This window comes from Balaenoptera physalus, assembly GCF_965194825.1.
Source record: "Balaenoptera physalus genome assembly, chromosome: 2".
NCBI classification, from domain to species: domain Eukaryota; kingdom Metazoa; phylum Chordata; class Mammalia; order Artiodactyla; family Balaenopteridae; genus Balaenoptera; species Balaenoptera physalus.
This window is the reverse complement of record NC_138883.1, coordinates 102218458-102245092: the sequence shown is the minus strand read 5'-3', so window position 1 is coordinate 102245092 and position 26635 is coordinate 102218458. Positions and strand designations below refer to the sequence as shown.

The 26635-nt window shown below is 35.5% G+C and overlaps 1 long non-coding RNA gene across 2 annotated transcripts in view; it reads left to right on the top strand.

Moving 5' to 3' along the window:
- Positions 1–26635, top strand: part of LOC309654368 — an 82375-nt gene that overhangs the window by 31850 nt on the left and 23890 nt on the right. The window lies entirely within an intron of this gene.

Below are 26635 nucleotides of genomic sequence, written 5' to 3'. Positions count from 1 at the left end.
TGTATGTATGACTCTATTTCTGGACTCTGTTATGTTCCAATGATTTCTTTGTCATCTTTACACCAATACCACAATATATTTATTACTGTAGTGCTATAATAAATGTTGAAGTCATGTAGTATTAGCTCTCCAAATTTGTTCTTTTTCAAAATTGTTTTGGCTATTGTAGGTCTTTTGCACTTCATATGAATTTTATAATTAACCTTTCAAGTTCTACCAAAAAAAAAAGCCTACTAGTATTTCATTGACTCTGTATAGCTCAAATTTGGGAGAACTTTCATCTTCATAATATTAAGGCGTCTAAAACATGAAAAAAGTATAAATCTTCATTTATTCATATTTTCTTTAATTAGTCTCAGCAGTATTTTGAAGTTTCCAGTGACAAATCTCTCATATTTTTTGTCAGATTTATCCCTAGATGTTTCATATTTTTGATGTTATAAATGTTATTATTTTATTATTTTTTCCAATTGTTCATTACTAGTGTATAGATATACAATTGATTTTTATATATTAATCTTGTATCCTGAAGGTTTGCTAATCACAAACTCACTTATTAGTTTTAGCATCTTTTTTCTTTAGGGTTTTCTACATAGACAATCATGTCATGCAAATTATGAGTTTTAATTCTTCCTTTCCAATTGGGGTGGCATTACTGTCTTTTTCTTGCCTTATTGCATTGGCTAGAACCCCCAATAAAATGTTTAATAGAGATGGTGAGAGCAGTCATCCTTGTCTTCTTCCCAATCTTAGGGGAAAGCATTCTGTTTTTACCTTTCAGTATGATGCTAACTGTAGATTTTTTTGTAGATGCCCTTTATAGGTCCATGAAGTTTCCTTTTATTCCTAGTTTGCTGAGAGTTTTTATTAGGACTGGATGTTGGATTTTTTTCAAAGGCATTATCTGTGTCTGTTGAAATGATTGTGTGGTTTTCTTTTAAGATTGTGTTAATATGGTGAAGTATATCAATTGATTTTCAAATGTAAAACAACATTGCATTCCTGGGATAAACCCAATTTGGTCATGATGTTTTATCCTTTGTATATATTTTTGGAGTCAATTTGCTAAATTTTGTGTAGAATTTTGCATTTCTGTTCATGAGGGATATTGATTTGTAGTTTTCATTTTTCATAACGTCTTTGTCTGGTGGGACTCAGAATAAGTTGAAAAGTTTTCCTCTTCTTCAATTTTTTGGGAAGAGTTTGTATAGAATTAGTATTATTTCTTCCTTAAATGCTTCATAGAATTCACCAGTAAAGCCATTTGGATCTGAAAGGGAAGATTTATGGGAAGGATTTAACCAAAAATTCAATTTCTTTAATAAGTAATCATATATTTAGGTTGTCTACCCCTTCTTGAGTGAGCCTTGGTAGTTTGTATCTTTCATGAGTTTGTCCATTTCATTTAAATTGTCAAATTTGTTGGCTTAAAGTTATTCATAATGTTCTGTTATTATCAATTTGGTATCTGTGGTATACTGATGTCATCTTCTTATTCCTGATATTGATGATTTGTGTTTTTTTTCCTGATTAGGTTAGAGATTTATCAATTTTGTTAATTTTTCAAAGCACGAGCCTGTAGTTTCACTGATTTTGTCTATGGTTTCTCTGGTTTTTATTTCTTTGATTTCTGCTCTTATCCTTTCTCTTGCTTATTTTGGGTTTAACTTGCCCATTTTTTCTAGTTTCTTGAGGTAAAAGCTGAAATCATTGATTTGAGATCTTCTTTTCTAATAACTTTAGTGCTATAAATTTCTCCCAAGTGCTGCATTAGTAAATATTACAGAGTTTTATATACTTGTTTTCACTTTTATTCAGCACAAAATAATTTGTATTTTTTCTTGGGATTACTGCTTTAATCCATGTGTTACTTGTATGTGTTTTATTTGGTGTCCAAATATTTGGAGATTTTCCAGAGATCTTCCATTATTGATTTCTAATTTAATTTCTCTGTGATCTAAGAACATACTATATATGACTTGAATATTGTTGTATTTATTGAAACTTGCTTTATGGCACAGAATATGGTCTACCTTGGTAAAATATTCTATATGCCCTTGAAAAGAATGTGTATTCTTCTGTTGTTGGATAGTTTTCTATATATGTCAATTAGGTCAACTTAGTTGATAGTGTTTGTAAAATCTACCATATTGTTACTGATTTTCTGCCCACTTGTGCTATTGAAAAAGCATTATTGAAGTCATCTAGTAGAATTGTGGATTTTCTATTTCTCATTGTAATTCTATTAATTTTTGCTTCGTGTATTTTAAAGCTCTCTTATTAGATGAATAAATGTCTTTAGATTGTTATATTCTCTTGCTTAATTTACCCCTTTACCATTAAAAAAAATTGACCTTTTAAAATCTCTGGTAACATTCTTTGCTCTGAAATCTACTTTGCTGATAATTAATGTTAATATTAATCTTTCTTTTAATTAATATTAACATGATATATTTTTCTATACTTTTACTTTTAACCTGTTGATGTTTTGTCTTTAAAGTATATTTCTTATAGACAACATCTAATTATCTTGCCTTTTTTACCCAATCTGACAGTTTCTGTCTTTTGATTGGGTGTGTTTAGACCATTTATATTTAGTATTATCTTAGGCTAGAACTCTTTGTGTGTGTGTGTGTGTGTGTGTGTGTGTGTGTGTGTGTGTGTGTTTTAATACTTAGGGTTTAGGGACTTCCCTAGTGGCGCAGTGGTTAAGAATCTGCCTGACAATACAGGGGACATGGGTTCGAGCCCTGGTCTGGGAGATCACATGCTGTGGAGCGACTAAGCCCGTGCGCCACAACTACTAAGCCTGCGTTCTAGAGCTTGTGAGCCACAACTACTGAGCCTGTGAGCCACAACTACTGAAGCCCACGTGCCTAGAGCCCATGCTCCGCAACAAGAGAAGCCACTTCAATGAGAAGTCCGCGCACTGCAACGAAGAGTAGCCCCCACTCCCTGCAACTAGATAAAGCCCACGCGCAGCAACAAAGACCCAACACAGCCAAAAATAAATAAATAAATAAATTTGAAAAAATTTAAAAAAATACTTAGGGTTTATAGCATACATTTTAAATTCTTTCAATCACTTTTAAGGGATATTATGCCACCTCATGTGTAGTATAAGAGCCTGTGTATATTAATGTTGTTGCCATACTTTTACATATATTACAAATCCCACAATACATTGTTATTATTTTTGTTTAAATAATTATCTTTTAAAGGGATTTATATTTTAAATTCTTACATATTTATCCAAGGAGTTATGATTTCCATTGCTCTGCATTTCTTTGTATAGACCTGTATTTCCATTTGGTATTATTTTTCTTCTGCCTTAAGGACCTCCTTTAACATTCCTTGTAGTGCAGATATACTCATGAAGAATGTTTTTGGGTTTTGTACATCTGAAAAAGTCTGTATTTAGCCTTTGGTTTTGAAAAATATTTTTGTTAGGTATAGAATTCTAGGTTGACAGTTTTATCTTTTACTACTTTAACAATGTTGCATCACTGTCTTTTCTATTGCATTGTGTCTGGGAAAAAACCCTGCTATATTTCTTGTCTATATTCCTTTCTACATAATGTGTCCTTTTTCCACTCTGACTACTTTTTATATTTTCTCTTTTTCACTGTTTTTGAGCAATTTGATTATGATGTGCCTTGGTATAGTTTTTCTTATGTTTCTTATATTGGGGTTGGTTAGGCTTCTTGAATATGTGGGTTTATAATTTTCATCAAGTTTGAAAATTTTTAGACTTTTATTTCTTCAAATATTTTCCTGTCTCCCTCTCTTTCCTCTCTTTTGAGGACTCCAGTTACACATATATTAGGCTCTTGAAGTTATTCTGTGGATGGTTTATGCCCTGCGCATTTTATTTATTTATTTTTTCTGCTCATTTTTAAAACTATCTTTTTATGTTTAGTTTTGGGTAGTTTCTATTGCTATATGCTCAAGCCCATATTTTTTCTTCTACAACACCAAATCTGCTGTTAATACCATCCAATATATTTTTCATTTCATCCATTCTAGTTTTTTTCTCTAAAAGTTTTAGTAGATCTTTTTCATGTCCTCTGTGTCTTTACTGAAAATTGAACATGTGGCATACAGTTTTAATGTATCTGTCCAGTAATTCTTTCATCTTTGTCAATTCTGGGTTGGTTTTTATTGACTGGATTTTTTCATCATTATGGACCATTTTCTCCCCCTGCTATTTTGCATGTCTGACAAGTTTTGATTGGAGTCTGGACATTGTGAATTTTACTTTATTGGATTCTGGGTATTTTTGTATTCCTATGAATATTCTTGAGTTTTGTCCTTGGACACAGTTACGTTACTGTGAGATAGGTTGATCCTTTCTAGTCTTGGTTTTAAGATTTGTTAGGCAGGATTGAAGTAAGGCTTAATTTGTATCTAACTATTCCCTACTTTAGAGGCATGATCCTTCTCTGTACTCTACCCAATGCCAGTGATTCATTAAGTTTTCCAGTATGGCTGGTAGGATGCTCTTTTGTGTCTGTATTTCTTTAGTCAACATTATGTCAGTAAGGTTTTATCCATATTGTTTCATGTATCAGTAATTTGTTGTTTATTTATTGATGTTTAGCATTCCAGTGCATGAATAAACTATAACTTATTTACCAACTTTATAACTGCTGGACATTTAGGTTTTCTGGTTATTGTGAACAAAATTTCTATGAACATTCCTATACAGAATGGTTTGATAGGTGCTGTCACAGACGTATGTACTAGATGCTGTCACAAATTTGTGCTGCATCACAAATGGATATTTCTGGAAAAGGCGAATCTTGAGCCGAGTTTTTAGGGGAGAAAGAAATGATTAGATGAGAAACCAAAAGAAAAGTTTCTAGACAGAAGGAAGAGTAATAAGGGACTAGAAAGAGAATCAGCAAGAATTTATAGAGAAATGGGCATAGAGGAGACCAAAGTAATAGGTAGACATTGTCATGATAAATTAAAAGATCCAAACACCACTCTGAAGAATTTCAAATACGTAGTCACATAATCAATTTTTTTTAAAGAAAAATATCTTTCATCACATTGTGGAGAATGGATTGGATGAGGGTCAGATTGGAGATTGGGGAACGCGGTGGTGGGTTATTGCAGTAATTCAGTTCATAAGTGGTGAGGCCTGAACTAAGGCCATGACTGTGGGAACAGTGAAAAGGGAAAAGATTGGAGAATTCTTTTTTAAAAAAATATTTATTTATTTTGGCTGCACCAGGTCTTAGTTTTGGTGTGCAAGATCTTTAGTTGCAGCATGTGGGCTTCTTAGTTGCAGCATGCATGCAGGATCTAGTTCCCCGACCAGGGATCGAACCCAGGCCACCTGCATTGGACCACCAGGCAAGTCCCAACATTTGAGAATTCTTGAAGAGATAGACTACTGGGGAGAGAGAGGAAAGAATCAGAGCGTTTGAGCAGTTTTCATTGAAATCTGGTAAATTAAATTGGCTCTGCAAAAAGTGAAGACATTTAAAAAAAGAGTGTTGAGAAGGGGCTTGCCATACCAGATAGCAAAATATTATGTTGTAAGCTACAGCAATTAAGTCACCATATTAAGTACTCTACCAAAAAAGACATTTTTGATTTTGAAATTCATGTATGGTGAAGATATCATCAATAGTGTTAAGGAAAAAATAACAACCTGGGGAGAAAATGTTTCAAAATATTTAGTAGAAAAAAGGTAACTATCTCTAATATATCAGTAATTCCTTCAGATAAATAAGAAAAAGACAAAATAAAAAACTAAAGGTAAAAATATTTAAGATATCAAATGCTGGCTTGAGAATAGGAAAACGTTCACATGTTGAAGAGAATGTAAATTGGGGCAATCTTTTGGAAAGCAATTTGGCACATATTTTTTGACCTTGAATCTGTTATAAGGCCTTATCCCTCAGAAATATTTGCACTGCAAAACAAAGATATACTTCCAAGGATACGCATTTCACTGGTGCTTAAAATAGTGAAAAACTGGGATAATCTAGGAGGTTGATAAATTATGTTACATCCATACAATGGAATACTATTCACGTTTTTAAAAAATGAAGCAGATCTATATATACAAAGAATAGAAAGATATTTATAATTTATTGGAGGAAAAGGTCAAGTTTCAGAAAATAATGCCAGCTATGATGCAATTTTTACAAATAAATATGTATTAAATGCAGTATATACCAGGAACTGGGCCATTAACCAGGGATTCAGCAAAGAACAAGATAAGGTCCCTGCAGTTGTGGAATTAAAAAGTTGTTAAACGTGATTACCACTGGTGAATGAGATAGTGGCAGTTGGGGGTGGGATAGGAAGGATGTTTACTTTTTACATGTTTGGACTGTTAAATTTTTTCCAAAAAGCAACTTTTGCTTTTGTAATTTAAAAACTAAGTTTTAAAAGAAGTTATACAATTTTAAATTATATTGTCAAATATTTAAAATAGTGATAAACTAATTAATGTTTTTAAGAGTGTGAAGAAGTGGGTGCCCTCATACTCTCCTGGTGAGAGCATGTATTTGCTTAAACATTTTGGAGGATAATTTGGTAATATGTATTGTTTAATGTTACAAGTTTGCTTTGATACAATAATTCTATTTCTAAGAATTTATCTTAAGGAAAAATTAAGAAATATAAATAAGCTACAAGTATGTTCATTGCAGCTTTCTGCATAACAGTGTAAAATTAGCAGCAACATAAATAGCCTTCAACATGGAATTTCTTAATTAAATCATGGTACATACATAAAATTTAAAATGGCTGTTGGCATCATATTGGATGCCACCCTAACAGTCATTTTCTTCTTCTCCTTTGCTAATGGAATTGCCTTTTTTTCCCCCAGATATTGAGTGGTAATAGATTAGGCAAGGAGGGCATAATCAGGGAGTGAATTGTGATGATGATGGTTATCTAGCTCCAAAACACTTGCATCACCCCATAAGAAAACCCTGTATACACTGAGCAGTCATTTCCCATTCTACCCTCCCTCCAGCCCCTGGCAACTATAATTCACTTTCTGTCTCTATAGATTTATCTATTATAGATTTTTTCATAAAAATGGAATCATACTATATGTGACTTTTTGTGTCTGGCTTCTTTCACTTAGCATAATGTTTTTGAAGTTTAACCATATTGCAGCATGTATCAGTACTTCATTCCTTTTATGTCCAAGTAATATTCTATTATACACATATATAATTATATGTATAACATATGTGATATATATATATATATCACATTTTGTTCATCCATTCATCTGTTGATGGACATTTGGACTGTTTCCACTTTTTGGCTGTTGTGAATAATGCTGCAGCGAATGTTGGCATCAGCATACAAGTCTCTGTTTGAGTCTCTATTTTCAATTCTTTTGGGTGTATACCTAGGAGTAGAATGGATGGGTCATATGGCAATTATTTGTTTAACATTTTTGGGAACTGCCAGACTTTTTCCACAGTGGGTGCACCATTTTACATTCCCACTAGCAATGCATAGGGGTTCCAGTTTCTCCACATCCTCACCAACAGTTATTTTCTGTTTTTGTTTTTGTTTTATTGTTACAGTTATCCTAGTGGGTATGAAGTGGTACTTCGTGGTTTTGATTTGCATTTCTTTAGTGACTAATGATGCAGAGCAGTTTTTGTTTACCATTAGTATATTCTTCTTATGAGAAATGTCTATTCAAGTCCTTTGCCCATTTTTAAATTGGATTATCTGTCTTTTTGTTGTCAAGTTGTAAGAGTTTTTATATATTTGGGACAGTAGACCCTTATCAGATATAATTAGCAAATATTTTTTTCCATTTTGATGTTGTCTTTTTACTTAATAATGTCCTTCGATGTACAAAAGTTCTTAATTTTGATGAAGTCAAATTTATCTATTTTTTCTTCTGTTGCTTATACTTTTAGTGGCTAATCTAAGAATACATCATCCAAGTACATGAAGTTTTATTCCTATTTTTTCTTCTAATACTTTTGTAGCTTTAGTTCTTGCATTTAGGTCTTTGATCCATTTTGAGTTAATTTTTCTGTGTGCTGTGAGGTAGGAGTCCAACTTCGTTTTTTTCATGTGGATATCCATTCATTGAAAAGAATGTTCTTTCCCCCACTGAATAGTCTTGGTATCCTTGTTGAAAATAAATTGGCCACAGATATATGGGTCTATTTCTGGACACTCAATTTCATTGCATTGGTCTAAGGTCTAAGGTACTCATGCCAGTAGCACCCTGTTTTGATTACCGTAGCTTTGTAGTAAGTTTCTAAGCAGGAAGTGGGAGGCCTCCAACTTGGTCCTTCTTTTTTAAGATTATCTTGGCTATTTGGGGCCCCTTGCTGTTCCATATGAATTTGAGGATTGACTTTTCTATTTTTACAGAAAAGGCCACTGGAATTTTGATAGGAATTTCTATGAATCTGTAGATAATTTTAGGTAGTATTGCCATCTAACAATATTGTTTTCCAATCCATGAACACAGGATATCTTTCCATTCCTTTACCTCTTTAATTTCTTTCAGCAATTTTTTATACTTCTCAGTGTACAAATCTTTTACCTCCTTGGTTAAATTTATCCTGAGCCAATTTTGCTGTTTGGATGCTATTGTAAATGGAATTGTTTTCTTAATTTCCTTTTCAGAATGTTTACTGCTGGTATTAGCAACCCAACTGATTTTTTTTTAATAATTATTTTTTTAAGGATCTAGACCTTTTATTTTTTTAATGTTTGTTTATTTATTTATTTATTTATTTATTATTTATTTTGGCTGTGCCGGGTCTTAGCCGCGGCACATGAGATCTTCGTTGCGGCATGTGGGATCTTTAGTTACAGCATGCAGACTTAGTTGTGGCATGCGAACTCTTAGTTGTGGCATGCATGCAGAATCTAGTTCCCCAGCCAGGTATTGAACCTGGACACCCTGCATTGGGAGTGCAGAGTCTTACCCACTGGGCCACCAGGGAAGTCCCTACAACCCAACTAATTTTTGAGTGTTTACCTGCAGCTTTGCTGAATTAGTTTATTACCTCTATTAGTTTTTTAATGTTTTTTTTTTGAGGGGGGTATTTTCTACATAGGGGATCACATTATTTGTGAGTAGAAATAGTTTTACTTCTTTCCAATTTGTATGTCTTTTATTTATTTATTTTTTGCTTACCTGATTGCTCTGGCTGTAACTTCCAGTATAGTATTGCATAGCATTGGTGAAAGTGAGCATCCTTGTTTTGTTCCTGATCTTAGAGGGAAAAGTTTTAGTCTCTCACCATTGTGTACAATGTTAACTGTTTTCCAGTGATGGTTTAAGTCTAGATTTCTGGTTTTGTTTTGTTTTGTTTTCTTACTGTTTGCACTATATTGGGCTTCTTGAATCCAAAAATTCATATCTTTAATCATTTTGGAAATATTATTAGCTCTCTTTTATTTTCCCATTCATCTTTCAGTATTGTAAGTATATATTTGTTAGACCTCCCTCTGTGCTGTTTGTTCATCTTTATTACATGTATTCTATCTCTTTGACTTTCTCTGTTGTATTCTGTGTAATTCCTTCAGATCTTTTAATTTACTAATTATTTCTTCAGTTCTGTCTAATCTGCTGTTTAATCCACATATTGTGATATTTTTTATTTTTAAAAATTCATTAATTATATTTTGCATTCCAGAGAGCACACTGACGGGTTGCTAACAGCCAGAGTCCATGGCACCAGGGGGGCTCTGGGGCCATGGAATAGGCAGACTCAATACAGGAATATTTTATTGAGGTCACTGCATGCCAGGCTTTTCTGAGTGATGGGGCCCTAGGAAAATCAGATTGTTTTTGCCCTGTAGGGCCCACAGCTTGGAGGCGACAGCCACCTAAACATCTATAAGCATGATGTAGGGTGGAGCAAGGTGACTGCCTCTGGTTCTTTTATAACTCAGCTAATTTTTTTATAGACTCATTCTTTGGCTATATTTTCTCCTATTTCATTAAATATATTAAATGTGTTTATTTTATATTCTGCATCAATCATTTTTATAACTCATGCTTTTGTGAGTCTTGTCCTGAAATTTTTTTTTCTTTAAGATTTTAAGTCTTTATTGAATTTGTAAAATATTGCTTCTGTTTTATGTTTTGGTTTTTTGGCCGCAAGGCATGTGGGATCTTAGCTCCTGACCAGGGATTGAACCAGTACCCGCTGCATTGTAAGGCAAAGTCTTAACCACTGGACTGCCAGTGAAGTCCCCTGAAATTTTTTATGATGATACTTGTTCACAATAACTTACTCTTCGTGTCTCATCGTGTTGTAGTATGGGTTTATTTTCCTTGAAATTTTATTAGTAGTTTAATTCATTTTTTGAGGTTTAAGTGGAAGTTGAATTTCTTGAGACAGATTTGATTTACATTTTGCTAAATGTCTGGGGCACCACCAACCTAGGACTAATTTGAATGAAAATTTCTGCTTGTGTTTTGGGGACAATTCAGATTCTATAAATTCTGTCACCAAACCCATTTGAGGGTGGGTTTGTAGTCTCGAATTATCAAGAATGACTTATTTTTTGCCTCCATTTATGGCCAAGACTGAGACAGAAAATTTTCTTTAACATCTTTCTCTGTGGGGTGAATTGTTTTCTAGTTTACTCACCAAGTATACTGCCTTTTGGGGATTCCTTGCTTTATGCAAAGTCCAATATAATATCCTACCTTCCCTGGGCCTACATTGTCTCTTGTCTGCCATGCTCATCATCTTTTAAAGCTAAAGCTCTAGGCTACCAAAGGTTGACGTGGCTGGATCTCTCATCTCTCTCCAGCCTCATGATCCCTTCCCCACTGCTCTTTATTTTGGCTTCTGAGGATCTCTCTTGCATTCTTGATAAATCAGCCATGCACGTACAAAAATTTTTTTTAATTTAACCAGCATTTTAAAGATGTTTTGCACTGGTCATTTAAAAATTTTTTTTGATAGCTAGTCTGCCAAGAACTATAATTATTTTTTAACACCTTTATTGGAATATAATTGCTTTACAATGTTGTGTTCGTTTCTGCTGTATAACGAAGTGAATCAGCTATACATATACATATATCCCCATATCCCCTCCCTCTTGCATCTCCCTCCCACCCTCCCTATCCCACCCCTCTAGGTGGTCACAAAGCACAGAGCTGATCTCCCCCTGCGATGCAGCTGCTTCCCACTAGCTATCTTTTTTTACGTTTGGTAGTGTATATATGTCAATGCTACTCTCTCACTTCGTCCCAGCTTACCCTTCCCCCTCCCTGTGTCTGCAAGTCCATTCTCTACGTCTGTGTCTTTATTCCTGTCCTGCCCCTAGGTTCATCAGAACCTTTTTTTTTTTTAGATTCCATATATATGTATTAGCATATGGTATTTGTTTTTCTCTTTCTGACTTACTTCACTCTGTATGACAGGCTCTAGACCCATCCACCTCACTACAGATAACTCAATTTCGTTTCTTTTTATGGCTCAGTAATATTCCATTGTATATATGTGCCACATCTTCTTTAGCCATTCATCTGTCAATGGACACTTAGGTTGCTTCCATGTCCTGGCTATTGTAAATAGCGCTGCAGTGAACATTGTGTTACATGACTCGTTTTGAATTATGGCTTTCTCAAGGTATATGCCCAGGAGTAGGATTGCTGGGTCGTATGGTAGTTCTATTTTTAGTTTTGTAAGGAACCTCCATACTGTTCTCCATAGTGGCTGTATCAATTTACATTCCCACCAACAGTGCAAGAGGGTTCCCTTTTCTCCACACCCTCTCCAGCATTTATTGTTTGTAGACTTTTTGATGATTGCCATTCTGACCGGTGTGAAGTGATACTTCATTGTAGTTTTGATTTGCATTTCTCTAATGATTAGTGATGTTGATCATCCTTTCATGTGTTTGTTGGCAATCTGTATATCTTCTTTGGAGAAATGTCTATTTAGATCTTCTGTCCATTTTTGGATTGAGTTGTAAGAACAATAATTTTATATTGTTTCTGAGTAAGGATAATCTGTACTGTATTTAGCTTATCTTTCCCCTGCTCTTAAATGATTTTGTCATTTAGTTTTTCTTTATTAAGTATAATAGTGAAGGGAACATCTTTGTTCTTTGTTTATTTGTTGCTTTATCAATATTTAGATTATTTCCTTGGGGTAGTTTTTGAGTAGAATTTCCAGATCAAAAAAAAAAAAAAAGACCATTGATTTGAAAGAAGTTTAGGAAATAGAATCAATAAGTCTTGCATGTAGGAGGTGAGGCAGAGAAAGGAATCTAGTATGAGACTTAAGTTTTTGGCTTATGCAACTGGGTAGATGATGATGTCATTAACTGAGATTGGCAATACAGGTTAAAGTGGTTGTGTGCGTGGGGAATGATAACAATGCATGTAGGTAGAGAAATTTTTATTAGGCAGTTGGAAATACAGGGCAGAGGCTCAGGAGAGTGTTTGGGGCTATAGATACAAATTTGGGATTCACAAAATTAGGGTTCTGGGATTCCTGGGATCCATCAAATATATTTTCAGGGATCTATGTGTTCACTGAATTGCTTTCTATGTTCACGTTTTCATTTCAACAAATCTGGATGACCACCTTATGAGTTACCAGCTTACTTCAGTGTCTGCATTTGTATTTATGTTTATAATCTTGCTGGTGCCAAGTATCACAGAGCCAGGCTTACTATGTAAATTATGCAATCAGGTCAGGTGGAAATTAATTGTTGTCATCATGTGCTTGTCCATATGAATGAATGTTTCATAGTAGTTTGAATAGAGAAAAGTGGTGGGAGAACTGAATCATCACATGATACACAGTTCTATTTAAATTAAAAAGAACCCTGTGTTTTAGCAACCAGCCCCATATTCACATTTTGAGTTGGCAGTAAGTTTCAAGAAAACAACACAACCATCCACATATTAATGTTTATTTCATTTTTTGAGTTTTTTTTAGCTTTTTAGTTTAATTTGAATTCATTTTATAAATTTCTTGTTTGCATACTTGTGTAAGAACTATAAGCATAAGGAATTTATATTTAGTTTTATATTTAAGTAAGTAAATATTATAATAAAATAATTCCAGTCAACATTGAAAAAATTAAGAGAAATTTTTCCTTTAAAAGACTTCTGTACATTATACAAATTTGTGCATGAGAGCTGAGCCATGGTTTTAAGTGTGACTTCTCCAGAGGAAGTACAGAATGAGAAAGAAAGTGTGCTGAGAACAGAACCCTGAGAAGCAACAGTAATTAAGGAATGAATGAAGGGAAAGAGAAAAACTTAGAAACCCAATGTTAAGAGGAGAATAAGGAAGCCCAAAGAGAAGAGAGTTCTTAAAAGGAGGGAATTGAAATGTCCTTAAAAGGCACTGATGTTCTTTGCCCAAATATTTTCAGTTGAATGATAGGATCAGAAGTCATATTTTTGAAAGTAAAGGAGTGAATAGGAGGCAAGAATGTAGGAAGAGTGAGAGGAGACCTTTCTTAAAATAAGCTTGGTTATGATAAAAGAAAAGAATGTTTCTGGAATGGGACATAAAGTCACTGTAAATGCAAGTCCCTGAGCATGTTTATGTACTAAAAGGAAGGGGCTAATGGAGATAGGGTTCTCATATACATAAGAAAAAATAATTAACAGAAAAAGGTCTCAAAGGAGATAGGACTCAATATGATACAGATAGCAAATGGCAGGTTTACCCTAGAAACAGTAATGATAGTGTTACTTTGAGATGAGATATGAAGAAGTTTAAAAGTGGGATTGGAGTCATGCTTGGTGGCTTTTAATTTTCTATGAAGTAAGGGCCAGAGTGATGGGGTGGGGGTGGTAGTATAAGGTTTATGAAGACACTGGTGAAGATTTGTAATAGCTGTTATGAGAAATGGCCAGGTACCTTATCAGCAATACTGAAAACTTTTCTGAGATCTGGATTCTAGTTTTGGCTTCGTCCCTTACTGGCTCTGTGAATTGGACAAGTAATTTAACCTGTCTGAATATTTGTAGAATGAGAAATTGGACTAGATAAGTTTTAAAGAGTTTTCTAGTCCCCACATGATTTAATTTAGAAGTCGAGCACTAAATCCTTTATAATAAATAATATGACACAAAAAATATTTTTTTCCCCTTTTAACAGTTACTTTGGGAGCAAAAAAACATAGGCTGTTTTAGACTACATGTAATTTGAAAGTCCACATGAAAAATTAAAAAGACAGTTAGGAAAGGAAGGGAAGAAGAATGAAAGACTTATTTTTTTCTCCTTTTCAAACACTCCAGTAATCCACTGCAGCCAAACAACACTCACGGAAAGATGCAGGAACTAGGATAAGAAAAAAAGGTGAAAGAAATTGTTGTCAGTATCTTTTTAGCCTCTAGCTCTTAGGAATTTGTAAATGAATTCCAGCTACGGTTAAGTTATTGTGAAATTGCAGTGAGGAACTGAGGAAAATGAGGCAGCCTGGAGGAATTTCTTTTAACAGAATCTACTCTGAAGACGTAGCTGCTGTGCATCTTTAAGGAAGGAGTGGCTCCAAATAAACAGGGGCTTCACAATGATTGAAAATGTAAATTTAGAGCGTTCCCCCTCTGTGTTCTCAAGAATTTTGTTCACAATTAAACTTAAAAAATTTAATTTAATTTACAATTTGAAAAATGAATCCAACAAAGTAACTTCCTGAGGATTATATCTGGCCTTGTAAAGAGAGTTAAGACCACATTCGTCAACCATGGGATACCTAATTCTTTATTTTTCCCATGAGAAAGTTCTTTACATAAAAAAGACCAAAGCAATCTGAGTTGTGCCTGAAATGCCAGAAAATCCAGGACTACATGATTCACTGAGCAGCTTAGCCAGGAATACTCAGGAGCTGCTTTTATGGAGCTGTGTGCACCTACCCTATTCATTGCATCCAGCTCTCGCCTAACAGCACCTCAGAGGAGGAGACCTCCAGCAAAAGAAAAGGTTCCAGTCCTGCCAACTCTTACACTGTTTATCTTTTTACACTTCTGCTTCTCTCACCAGAATGTGAATTCCTGGAGGGCAGAGAAATTGTCTAATTCATCTTTTTATCCCTAGAGCCTATAACAGTCACTTGTACATAGCAATTTTCTACTGTATGCTTATCAGATAAATGGATGATGTAAATCTATGATTCAGTGTTCTAAATAATTAAAGGCAAAGTATATATAATAATTTTCAAACATTCTTAAGGTATGGGCAATAGTTCTTTTCGGTTGTTTTAACACAAAAACAAATGGTATCTGGCATCTTTGAAAATTAAGGAGAATATGTAAACGTATAAACATATATATATATATATATATATATTCCTGAGTATATGTATGAGCATATGTTGTTTTGATTATTTCCACACATCTCTTGCCAAGCAAACTTTTCTAAAACACCATCTTTATTTTGTTATTCCCCTTATTAAGACCCATGATGGCTTGTAGTTGCATAATGTATTGGTTTGGAGCCTTAGGACAATCTAATGAAAAGCAGAGTTTTCAATTAAGTCCAAGATTTCTTCAGCATTGTGTAACAGAAATTATATAGAATTATGTTATGTGGACATAATTATTAATCAGTACTTATTTGACTGCAAGGGACAGAAATTCAACTCAAATTAGTTTAAGAGAAAAAAAAGGAATGAAGGAAGGAAGACGATATTTCTTTGAGTAAATGGGAAGTCCAGGAGATTGCATCTAGCTATAGGCATGGCTGTTTCCAGAGGCTCAAACAATGTTGTCAGGACTCTGTCTATCTCTCAGTTTCACTTATTTCTTTTTGGCTTCATTCTTCAATAGGATTTCTCCTTTATGAGGGCAACATGGCCTCTGGCTGCCTTGGGTTCACATTCTTCAAGTTTAGCAATCTCCAAAGTAGGGGAAATCTTCTCAATCAACTCCAGAGGAAAAGTTATGGGGAGGACTCTGCTTGGACTGAACTGAGTCATGTACCCATTTCTCAATCAATTACTGTGGTGAAAGAATGGACTACTTTGACTGGCTAAATCTGGATCACATGTCCTAACCTTGTGGCCAAGGGAAGGTGGAGTCCCATGATGGTCGTTTTCCTTCAAGATCACTTGGAACGGAGTAGGGCAGTTCTCCACAGGAAAATATGTGGCTATTACCAGATGGAAAATGTATGGACAAAAGTAGCTGAACAGTCTACTACACCAGGGCTGAGATGTAGCTTGTATGTTCAGGTCAGATGAACCAGCTGGCATCCATCCAGATAGCTCAGGGGTCTATTCTAAATGGCTGGTGTACATGCTGTACCATTGTTAACTATTTTGAATATCATCCCTGCCTGACAGCATTCCACCACTTATGAGTTAAAAATAACATATGTAATGCAATATGAGCACTGTTGAACACATAAAGTGATTTATCTTTATGGAACAAAAATTACTTTGCACTTAAAATTTTTTTTGGCAGGGTAATTTTCAGAGCTTGATCAGCTTTGGAGCAGGGAAAGAGAATTGGTGAAACCAAGTGAATGCTCTTTGTTTCTTCTTAAGAAAAATATAAATAACCTGTATATATAGTACTTCATGAAGTATTTATATCATATTATCACTCTCCCCAATATCTAGAAGTGGTTTGACTTTCTGATAGTAAGATTGAATACTTCTGTCAGTAGTGAGCTTAGGGAAATGTGCACCGAAGCAAAGCTAAGTCCCAAGTCCCTAAGATGCCCTTCAAAAGCAGTCATCCATTTAATTTGATCTATTAAACAAACTTAGCAGTTGGGATGCCCACACAGTGAGGAAGGATGCTTAGAGATGGAATTCTGTGTTTAATTGGAATCTTCTGTCCTTTATTAGACAACCATAAGCTTCCAATTATACACACCATCTTCATTTCAAATATGGATTTATAAAACCTTATGAATTTTCATTCTTAGCAACAGATTAGGAATAAAAACAAGCTCCTGCCATGAACAGATATGAGGGGTTTTCTTTTTTCTTTCTTCCCTTTTTTGCCATATCCCAAAAGGTCATTGATAATTGACCAAATGGCCACTGTGTATCCAGAGCTGTGTTAGCTCCTTGGAGCTATTAAAAGGAATTTTGAAAAATAATCCCTGTCCGTGAAGAATTTAGGTAACACGTCTCAGGAGAAAAAATTAACATGCCCAGAGCAACCAGGTCACACTTAAATGGCCACTTTGCTGTTTCCACTAATGATGTAATGACTTTCATTTCAGTCTGTTGAAATTTTACCCATTCTTCAAGGTCTGTCTCTAGAACTTTCCTTCATTTAGCTTTACTTGATTGCTTCAATGTTAGGTGGGGCTCACATTCCATTGAACCACCCACCCTAACTCTTGACACTTAAAATGTCTTCAGCGCTTCGTCATCTACAGCAGTGGTCCCCAACCTTTTTGGCACCAGGGACCGGTTTCATGGAAGACAATTTTTCCACGGACAGGGTGATGGTTCAGGCAGTAATGTGGGTGATGGGGAGCAGCAGATGAAGCTTCGCTCGCTTGCCTGCCACTCACCTCCTGCTGTGCGGCCAGGTTCCTAACAGGCCTCGGACCAGTTCTGGTCCTCGGCCCGGGGGTTGGGGACCCCTGATCTACAGGATGCAGTCCAGCCTCCAGAGCCTGGTGAAGAGCCCCTGACTACCTCTCTTGCCTAATCTCCCCTTTCTCTTCTGTTTGTATGCTGCTTTGAAAGCAAACCAAATCCTGATACCAAACCTAAACCTGGTTTAGTAAACAAAACCAAACCAAAGTTACCAACTACTGTGAATTTTCATATCCTATCTTCTCTGCCTAGAATAGCCCTTTCCCCCCTTTTCCCCAGATTTAGATCAGACAAACTCCCTCTCATCCATTAACCTAACCTCAGATATTAGTCTCTTAATGAGATCTCTACCTTTCCCATCCTCTAGGTTGTGCTGTCTTTTGTACCTATTATCTTTTGTACCTATTAAGATTCTGGGTAGTAGTCATTTGCTGTAATGTCTGCATTCCCCTTCTAGACTCTTAGCACTTTGAGGGCAGCCAGTGCCTTACTTATTTTGGAATCCTGAGTGCCTAGTAAAAGTGCCTGGCATTCAGCATGTTGTCCATAAAATTGTACTGAAATGAATTGGATTGCATTGAACTAAGAGGGAGTGTAGAGAAGACTTGGGGTAGCTGAAGATCTTAGGGTTTATAAAACATGGGTTTTACGTCAGTGTTGAAAAGGGGGAAAAAGCCTTAGAGAAGGGGGAAATGATAGGAGCAATACCCCAGAGGTGAGAATGAGCCTGACAAAAGATGGGGACTGTAAATGGTCATATCTTGCTGGAATGGAGGCTGTAGAGTGGGGAGTGTTGGGAAATAAGGTCAGAAAGGCCAGGTGGGGCCATGTTATGGAAGACTTTGAATGTCAGTCAGAGGAGGTGAAACATGATGCAATAAATGCTGCAATTCAAGAAAAGAAAAATTTAGAAATATCCCAAGTATCTGTGTACAAAATGAGCTTATCACTTCTGCATGTCTCTGTTTTGGTACTCATCATATTGTTACTATTGGTATGTCACTGTCTCAACTGGCCTTGAGTCATCTGAACATAATAGAGTGGTGGTTTGAAGCACAGTATGATGCGTTGGGAGTCAGAAGCCCTGGGGTTGAATTTCTGCTCTGGCACTAATTTGTTACCTGATATGGTGAAATCACTTTACTGCTCTAATCCCCACTGTTCTTATCTGTAAAATGAAGGCAGAAGGCAGGTGACATGATTCATGAGGTCCCTTTGATCTCTAGGAGTCTATATGTAGCAAGATAAGTAATTCTTAGCTAATTTATTAATCTATCTCTGCCTCTTGGTTTTTGTTTATTTACCTGTCTTCTGGGTATCAGAGTTGCTTCATTAGACTGGTCTCTGACAGTCTCACAATCTGCTCTGCTGAGACCAGTCTCTGAGGTCTTGACCATCTTGTCACACCTAGAAAGCCCTTCCTAACCCCCCACCCCTCCTTAAAAACCCAGCTCCAGTCCAATATCTTTCTTAAAGCTGTTCCTAACTTCTCCAGGTCTCTGATATTTACAACACCCTTGCTTTTGGTGTTTAAAGATATTTTGTCATGAGTTATTCTTTATTTGTTTTATATTGACTTTTCTCTGTCCAATTAGTTTGTAAACTTATTAAAATAAAGAACTATTACATGCAACATTTGTTAATCTCCCCTATCCAGCTCCACCTCAGGACAAAGCTAGGCACAAAATAGTCATTTAATAATGTTCTTGAATATTGAACTGAGTGATGTATAGGAATATTACTAAAAATAGAAAAACCAGACCATCAAAAAGACATCTATAGGGCTTGGAATTGAAGTAATGTAGCATATCAATGATTTTGTAGATGGTATTTTGTACCCAGCAAAAGACTGTTTTAAGACAGGGTGAACTGTGAAGTTTCTTGTCTGTAGGCTTGTCTTGAAGTAAAGAGTGGGTGATACTAGGGCCTAGAGATATTCCAGCCAACTCAAGGAAAAGAGAAAACAGAGAACTGTTTACTGAGTGACTTTGCTGTTGGACATGTCCCAACTGTAGCTTGAGAACATCAGGCAGAGTTACCACCCTGCTGCCACAGCCTCTGCCAACTTGGATAAGAAGCAGTGAAGTTGACCTGTCTTTTGGCTCTGAAACAAGATGAGGGAGCGTACCAGCAGGCATGGGAAGGAAGAAGTTGTGAAATGAAAGACATGAAAAAGAGATGACTGACTGTGATCCTCTTTTCTCTTTTCCCCTATTACCCTGAGTCTCTCTCCTGCTTCCTTGACACCTGTAAAGTGGTATAAACCAGATCCTTGCACTTTACACCAACTGGGGTGTGGGGCCCTAGGGGTCTAGCTTGGGGCAACGGAAGGCAGTGTAAATCAGTTGTTTTAGGTTGTTTTGTTTCCTAAAGTGGTCCTATACGAAAAGGTTTGAAAATCACTACTTAGGTGATTAGCCTTTCAACAACCCAATGCTTTTAAAGCTCAATGCAGAATATAAGAGGAAAGATCACTGTTTGAAGTAGTTGAATTCTAGATCTGGCAGTGTCAGGGCTCTCTTGATTGTAAATTAGCTCATGGAAATAAAACATCTGAGGTTAGGAACTCCAAATCCTGATTTTGCTCTCATATTGCCTCAGGCTGTCTCTGGTAGGAAAGTCTAGAACTGTGGATTCACTGTACGTCAGCCCCACGCCCCACTTTTCCGAATGCCCCAAAGCTGTTAGTGTTTATAACAGACGAAGTCAGCATTGTGTTGATTTGTCTTACCGTGTGTGGAAAATGTAGGAATAACTCCCATGTATCATCAACTATTTAGTCGGCGCTCAGTTCCTTAGCAGGGGAAATGGTAAGATTTATTAGGGAAAGTATCCGTCATCCCATATAAATAGATGCACAGTTAAAGCAGATGCAGAAGGCAGGGTGTATATTTCTGTGTGACTGATCATAAGGAACTTATTATCAAGAACTCTTTGGAAAAATCAGTCATTTGGGAAGATGGCAAACATAAGGATACACTTACATTTTTATGCAAAATAGTCCTCAAAACAGTAATTTTGACTTTAAGTGCATTATTGGGGTAGGAATCATTGTAATTAAAATTTCTTTTGCCTTAATTTTTTACTTTTGAGAATATATATGCAAGTGATAAAAGCAGCCCAATAGTAGAAAAAGGTACATAAAGTAGGTCTCTTTCCCACTGCGAACCCCAGTCCCCAGTCTCCTCCCCGCATAGGCCATCACTGTTGTCAATTTATTTGTATCATTCAGACACATTCAAGCTGATCTTCCCCTTGAGCTTTTATACACATGGCAATCCACTCTCCATATTCTTCTGCAGCTTACTTTTTTCCTTAACAATATACCCTGGAAATCATTTCTTATCAGACTGCATATATGGGCCAGGCTCATTGTTTCTAACAGATTTAACTGATGTTGACATCTTGCCATAATGGTTTTAGGGGTTTTTGTTTTGTTTCAACATTACAGATATACTTTAACCATACCCTCACTGCCCAGGTCCCCATTGTTCCCTGCCCAAAGGTAATCACTACACTGAAATTAGCATGTATCCCTTCTGCATGATTTTTATATATTTAGTGCATATATATTTAGTATTTCATTGTGTGACTCTGGCACCATTTATTTATCCACAATTCTGTTTTTGAACGTTTAGTTTGTTTCCATTTTTTTACTGTTAAAAGCAATGCTACAGGTTAACATTCTATTTCATGTCTCCTTGGGCACATGTATGCAAATTTTTTAGGATACTCCCACAAGTCAAATTGCTAGGTCATAGGGTATGTGCTTACCAACTTCATTTGATATTGCAACATTGCTCTCCAACACAGTTTTTAACAATACAGCATTCACACCAGCCATGTTTAAAGGTACTCCCCTCTTTTTTTTCCATATTCTTACCAACACTTGGGCTTCTCAGACTTCTAAAATATTGCCAGTCTAAGTGTGAAATAGTACCTCATTATGGTTTCAATTTGTATTTGTTACTGAGAGTATCTTGTCTTATGTTTTTTTGGCTATTTAGCTCCCTAATTTAATTTAATAATAGTAGTCAATTTAATAATTGACTATTGAAACCTTTGACAATTTTTCTACCGCAGTACTTGTTTTTCCTTATTGATTGATAGGGATCTTTTTATATTCTGGATACTAATACCCAGTAATATGAATTATAAATAACTTCTTCCAGTCTGTGGCTTGCATTTTTTACTGTTTATGCTATCTTTTGTCTAATGGAATTTTTATATTTTAATGTATTCAAATTCTCATTGTTATCGTTTGTGCTTTTGGTGTTTTGTTTAAGAAACACGAAGAAATGTAATGAAGACATTCTCCTATACTTTCTTTTTAACTTTTATGATTTCCCCCATACATTTAAGTTTTTAATCTGTGTGGGATATATTTTTGTTCTGACATGAAGTGGAGATTTATATTTTTTCCCCTGTATATGTACTGGCTATGGCCAGTTGTCTTAGCACCATTTATCTAATGGTCACGGCTCCCTGCTGACATGTACAGCTATCTCTGTCCCATACCAAGTTTCCATATATGTGTAGGTCAGTATCAACTTATTTTGTTCCTTTGACCTATTTTTATATCCTTGTTCCAATACCACACTGCTTAAATAGTTATAGCCTTCTAATTAGCCTCGTAGGGCAAGACTCCAGTCCTTAGTTTTCTTTTTCAAAACTGTCTTTGTTAGTTTTGTCTCTTTAATCTTCCACATGAACTTTAGGGTAGGATTATTAAATTCCTTGAAAAGTCTTGTTGGGATTCTGATTGGAGCTGCAGTGATTCATAGATCCATTATAAACTCACGGGGGGAACTATTGGAGCTACACAGTTATATCTTTCAATCCCTATATGTTTCATAATTTATCCAGTGCACTTTTTATGTAATGTTTTGTAATGTTTCCCAAATAGGTCTTGCATGTATTTTATTAGATTTTTGCCTAGGTATCTACTATAAATTAGCGATTTTATATATATATATATGTGTGTGTGTGTGTGTGTGTGTGTATATATATATATATATATATATATATATATATATATATATATATATAATTTTTTTTTCTCTTACACCCTGAACATGGATCCAGAATGCTGAATTCTCTTATTTCTTTGAATTATTTGCCCACAAATTCTCTTGCAGTTTTCTATATAAATAATCCTATAGTCTGCAAATAAGGACAATTAGTTTATGCCATTGGGGTGTAAATAGAAGTCATATACACAAATTCCAGTCATATCCCTAAAGGGGAAACATAACCACTTTCCCCTTCTCTCCTTCCTGCCACCTGGAATGCAGATGTGATGACTAGAATTGGAGCAATCATGTTGGACTTGAAGCGATCTTAAGGAATAAAGATCACACAAAACATAACAAAATGATAGTAAGAACTTGGCTCTGGGCTACCCAACCAGTCTTTTACATGTAAGGGAAATAAAAAAAATTTTAGATAGTTCAGAGTTTTCTGCCACTCAAACCCAGTTCAATCTTACAACACTATCAGGATAATGAGTGATAAATTCCCAGTTTGCCAGTAGTTTTTCTTTTTTCCATAAATTGTGTTTTTATAAATTGTTGATCTGTATTAAAGAGATGAATTATATTGATAGATTTTTAATGTTCAACCATCCTTGGGATTCTGTCATGATATGTTCTTAGAGTTTGCAGAGGTCCAAACATTTTATTTCTTACTTTTCCCAAGGTTTTAATATGAAAAAAATGTAAACATACAGAAAAGTTGATCTATACAGTGAATACTCATATATCCACTACCCAGATTCTACAATTAACATTTTATTTTATATTTGCTTTGTGTCTTATCTATTATGATATGTTTTAAAGGCTTTGCGTAATTCATTTAGCTAATATTTTCAAGTGTTTGTATACATGTGTTCAATGGTGAGGATAGCCAGTATTTTCTTTTCTTATGCTGTCTTTGTCCAGTTTGGGTATCAAGAATATACTTATCTCATAAAATGAAGTAAGGAGCTCTTCTATTTTTGTCTTCATTGAAAAAGTGTGACCAATACAGGAAATAATCTTTGAAGATTTGGTAAGACTCACCTCTTTGGGTAAGTACTTGGTTGGCATGGTGCTTTTTTGATGGGTATATATATGTATTTTTAAAAAAATTTTTGGCTGCGTTGGGTCTTTGTTGCTGCGTGCAGTCTTTCTCTAGTTGCGGCGAGCAGGGGCTACTCTTCGTTGCGGTGCGTGGGCTTCTCATTGTGGTGGCTTCTCTTGTTGCAGAGCACGGGCTTCAGTAGCTGTGGCTCGCGGGCTGTAGAGCGCAGGCTCAGCAGTTGTGGTGCACGGGCTTAGTTGCTCCGCAGCATGTGGGACCTTCCGGGACCAGGGATCGAACCCGTGTTCCCTGCTTTGGCAGGCGGATTCTTAACCACTGCGCCACGAGGGAAGCCCAATAATGGGTATAATTTTTTTTAATTACAGATTCAATTCATTTAATGGTTATACGTAAATATATAGATAGACCTTTCTTTTTCAAGTCAGTTTTAGTGATTTATTTATTTCTAGAGAACTGACTGTTTCATTAAATTGTCAAATTTTTTAGTCTAATGATATTCATTGTATTCTCTAGTGCTTTTAAAAATCTTGACTCTATTTATAGTTATGTCATTTTCCTACTTTTTTCTCTTTTTCTCTCAATCAATTTTACTAGGTTTGTCTATTTTATTAGTCTTCTGAAAGAACAAGGATCTATTGATTCCTCATTGATTTTTCCCCTTTCCATCTATTTCTCTTTTTTCGTTGTTATTTCTTTCCTTCTACTTTCTCCGTTCTGATTGATCTTCCTCTATATGTTTCCTTCTCTTCTATTATATGCATTTGAAGCTCTAAATTTTCTTCTAAATAGCATTTAAACTGCATACCACACATTTTAGTACTAGTGTTTTCATTGTCTGAGCAGTACTAAACATTTGGTGATTTCTATTAGTTTTTCTCCCTTTATAATTATTCAGAAATTTCTAAAATGAATAGGGCAGTATAACTATTCTATTGATTTCTAATTTTATTGCATTATTGTTAGAGAACATGTTTTATGTGATTTTGAGTCACTGATATTTGTTTGAAATTTTCTTTTTGACAAAGTTTTTTTCCAAAGGCAATTCAGTGGATAGTCTTTTCTTTTTTTATATATTTTTGTTGAAATATAGTTGATTTACAATGTTGTATTAGTTTCAGGTGTACAGTAAAGTGATTCAGTTACACACATATACGAATATATATATATATAAAATATATATATTCTTTTTTAGATTCTTTTCCATTATAGGTTATTACAAGACATTTAGTATAGTTCCCTGTGTTGTACAGTAGGTCCTGTTGGTTATCTATTTTATATATATATATTAGTGTGTATATTTTAATTCCAAACTCCTAATTCATCCCTCCCCCATCCTTTCCCCTTTGGTAATGACATAGTCAGTTTTTAAAAAATATTTCATGTGTGCTAGAATGAATATGTTTCTTGTAATTTGAAGTATGGGATTACTTACATTATTTATGTCTTCTACAAATATGATTATAGATTTATACATGCTACATATATATATATATTTGAGGTTCAAAATTACTATTTCTTTTGTGTGAATTATTCTACTTATCCTTGTATTGTGTTTGCCTTAAAGTTTAAAAAATTTGATATCAATATTGTTATACTAGTTTAATTTTTATTAATATTTTTCTAGTACATGTTATCCATCTGTTTACATAATGACCTCTCTGTCATCATGTTTTAGGTGTGTCTCTTATATGCAGTACCAGGTTGAATTTTTAAAAATCCTTCTGAGAATCTCTGTCTTTTAGTAGGCAAGTTCAAAATATTAATATTTATATGTACTCTTGTTATTGACCTATTTGGACTTATTTCTACCATTCAAATTGTGTTTTCTATTTACCATTATCTAACTTTGATTCTTTTGTTTCTTCTCTAGTTTATATTAGGTTGATCTAGTTTTAAAAATTTATTCTCCCCTTTCCTCTCTCCTGAAAGTTTGCTATCTGTCTAAGGTTAGATTTAAAATTAAAAAGTGCCCTGTGAGAAATTAAAACCCCAGACTTTCATACTACTTTCCCAAGCTAGGGGGTTGGACTTCTCTACTTCTCTTTTCATGGCAGGGGTAGCTCTTCAAGGGTCTTAATCCAAGGATATCTCTTGGGTCCCCAGAATCTGTCTCAGGGAGCTCAGGGTGATCCTTTATGCAGCTTCTGAACTTGAACCTTGAAGAAGGTGACCAAGAGCCTGGGCTGGGCACAGGGCCAGGCCTTCTCTGCCCAAAGCTGGGGGTAGGTATGAGAGACAAGAGCGCCTGAAGAAAACCCTGAACAAGAACTCTTTGGACCATCAAATGAATCAGAGGGTCAGCTCAGACTGAACCCACTGTGGCTTTGTTATCTCTATTCTGTAGCCTCTTTTTTCCTTTTGAGCATAGCTATTTATTAAAAAATTATTTTCATTGCATACTAAGCAGCGTTTCCATGTGTAGGTACCAATCTGCAACACTCTAAAAAGCTGTGGGAGTTCATTTACTTATCTTACAGAATGTTTACAGGTTTCAAGTCTCATCTGCCACCTCAGATCTTGCTGTTTTTACTTTGTTTTCCTCAGTTCCTGTTTAGCCAACCTACAAGTAGATTCTTTTTCTCTGTCTTGCTCCTTGGCATTGATGATTCATTTTGAAGTTCTGAGTGGCTATTGTTCTGGCCTTCCCTCATATCACCTGTCTCTCAGACTGAGGAGATAAGCCTTCCCCCGTGCACAAGCTCCTGGATACCATGCTTTGTTTATGTCCACAGTCCAGGTAGGACAACTAGACATACTTCACTGTGCTGAAGTTCCTGAGTGCACTGCCTTTCCCCTGTCCTCCAGCAGTTTCTGAAATGATGGCCCTGCAGATCTCAGCCTTCCTGGCTGGGCACGCTCCTGGCTTTGATGGAAACATACCCAGCTGGAAGCAGCTGGCATGCCCAGGCCTTCCAGCAATGGGCTTTCCAATGCAACATGTGGAGGCCCTTATTCCCTGTCCCTTCTTTTTGGCTAGGTGGCTCCCTCCAGTCACAGGCACTCCCTGGGCAGTTGTCTGAGTTAACAGCTGAGCTTGGCCAGCACA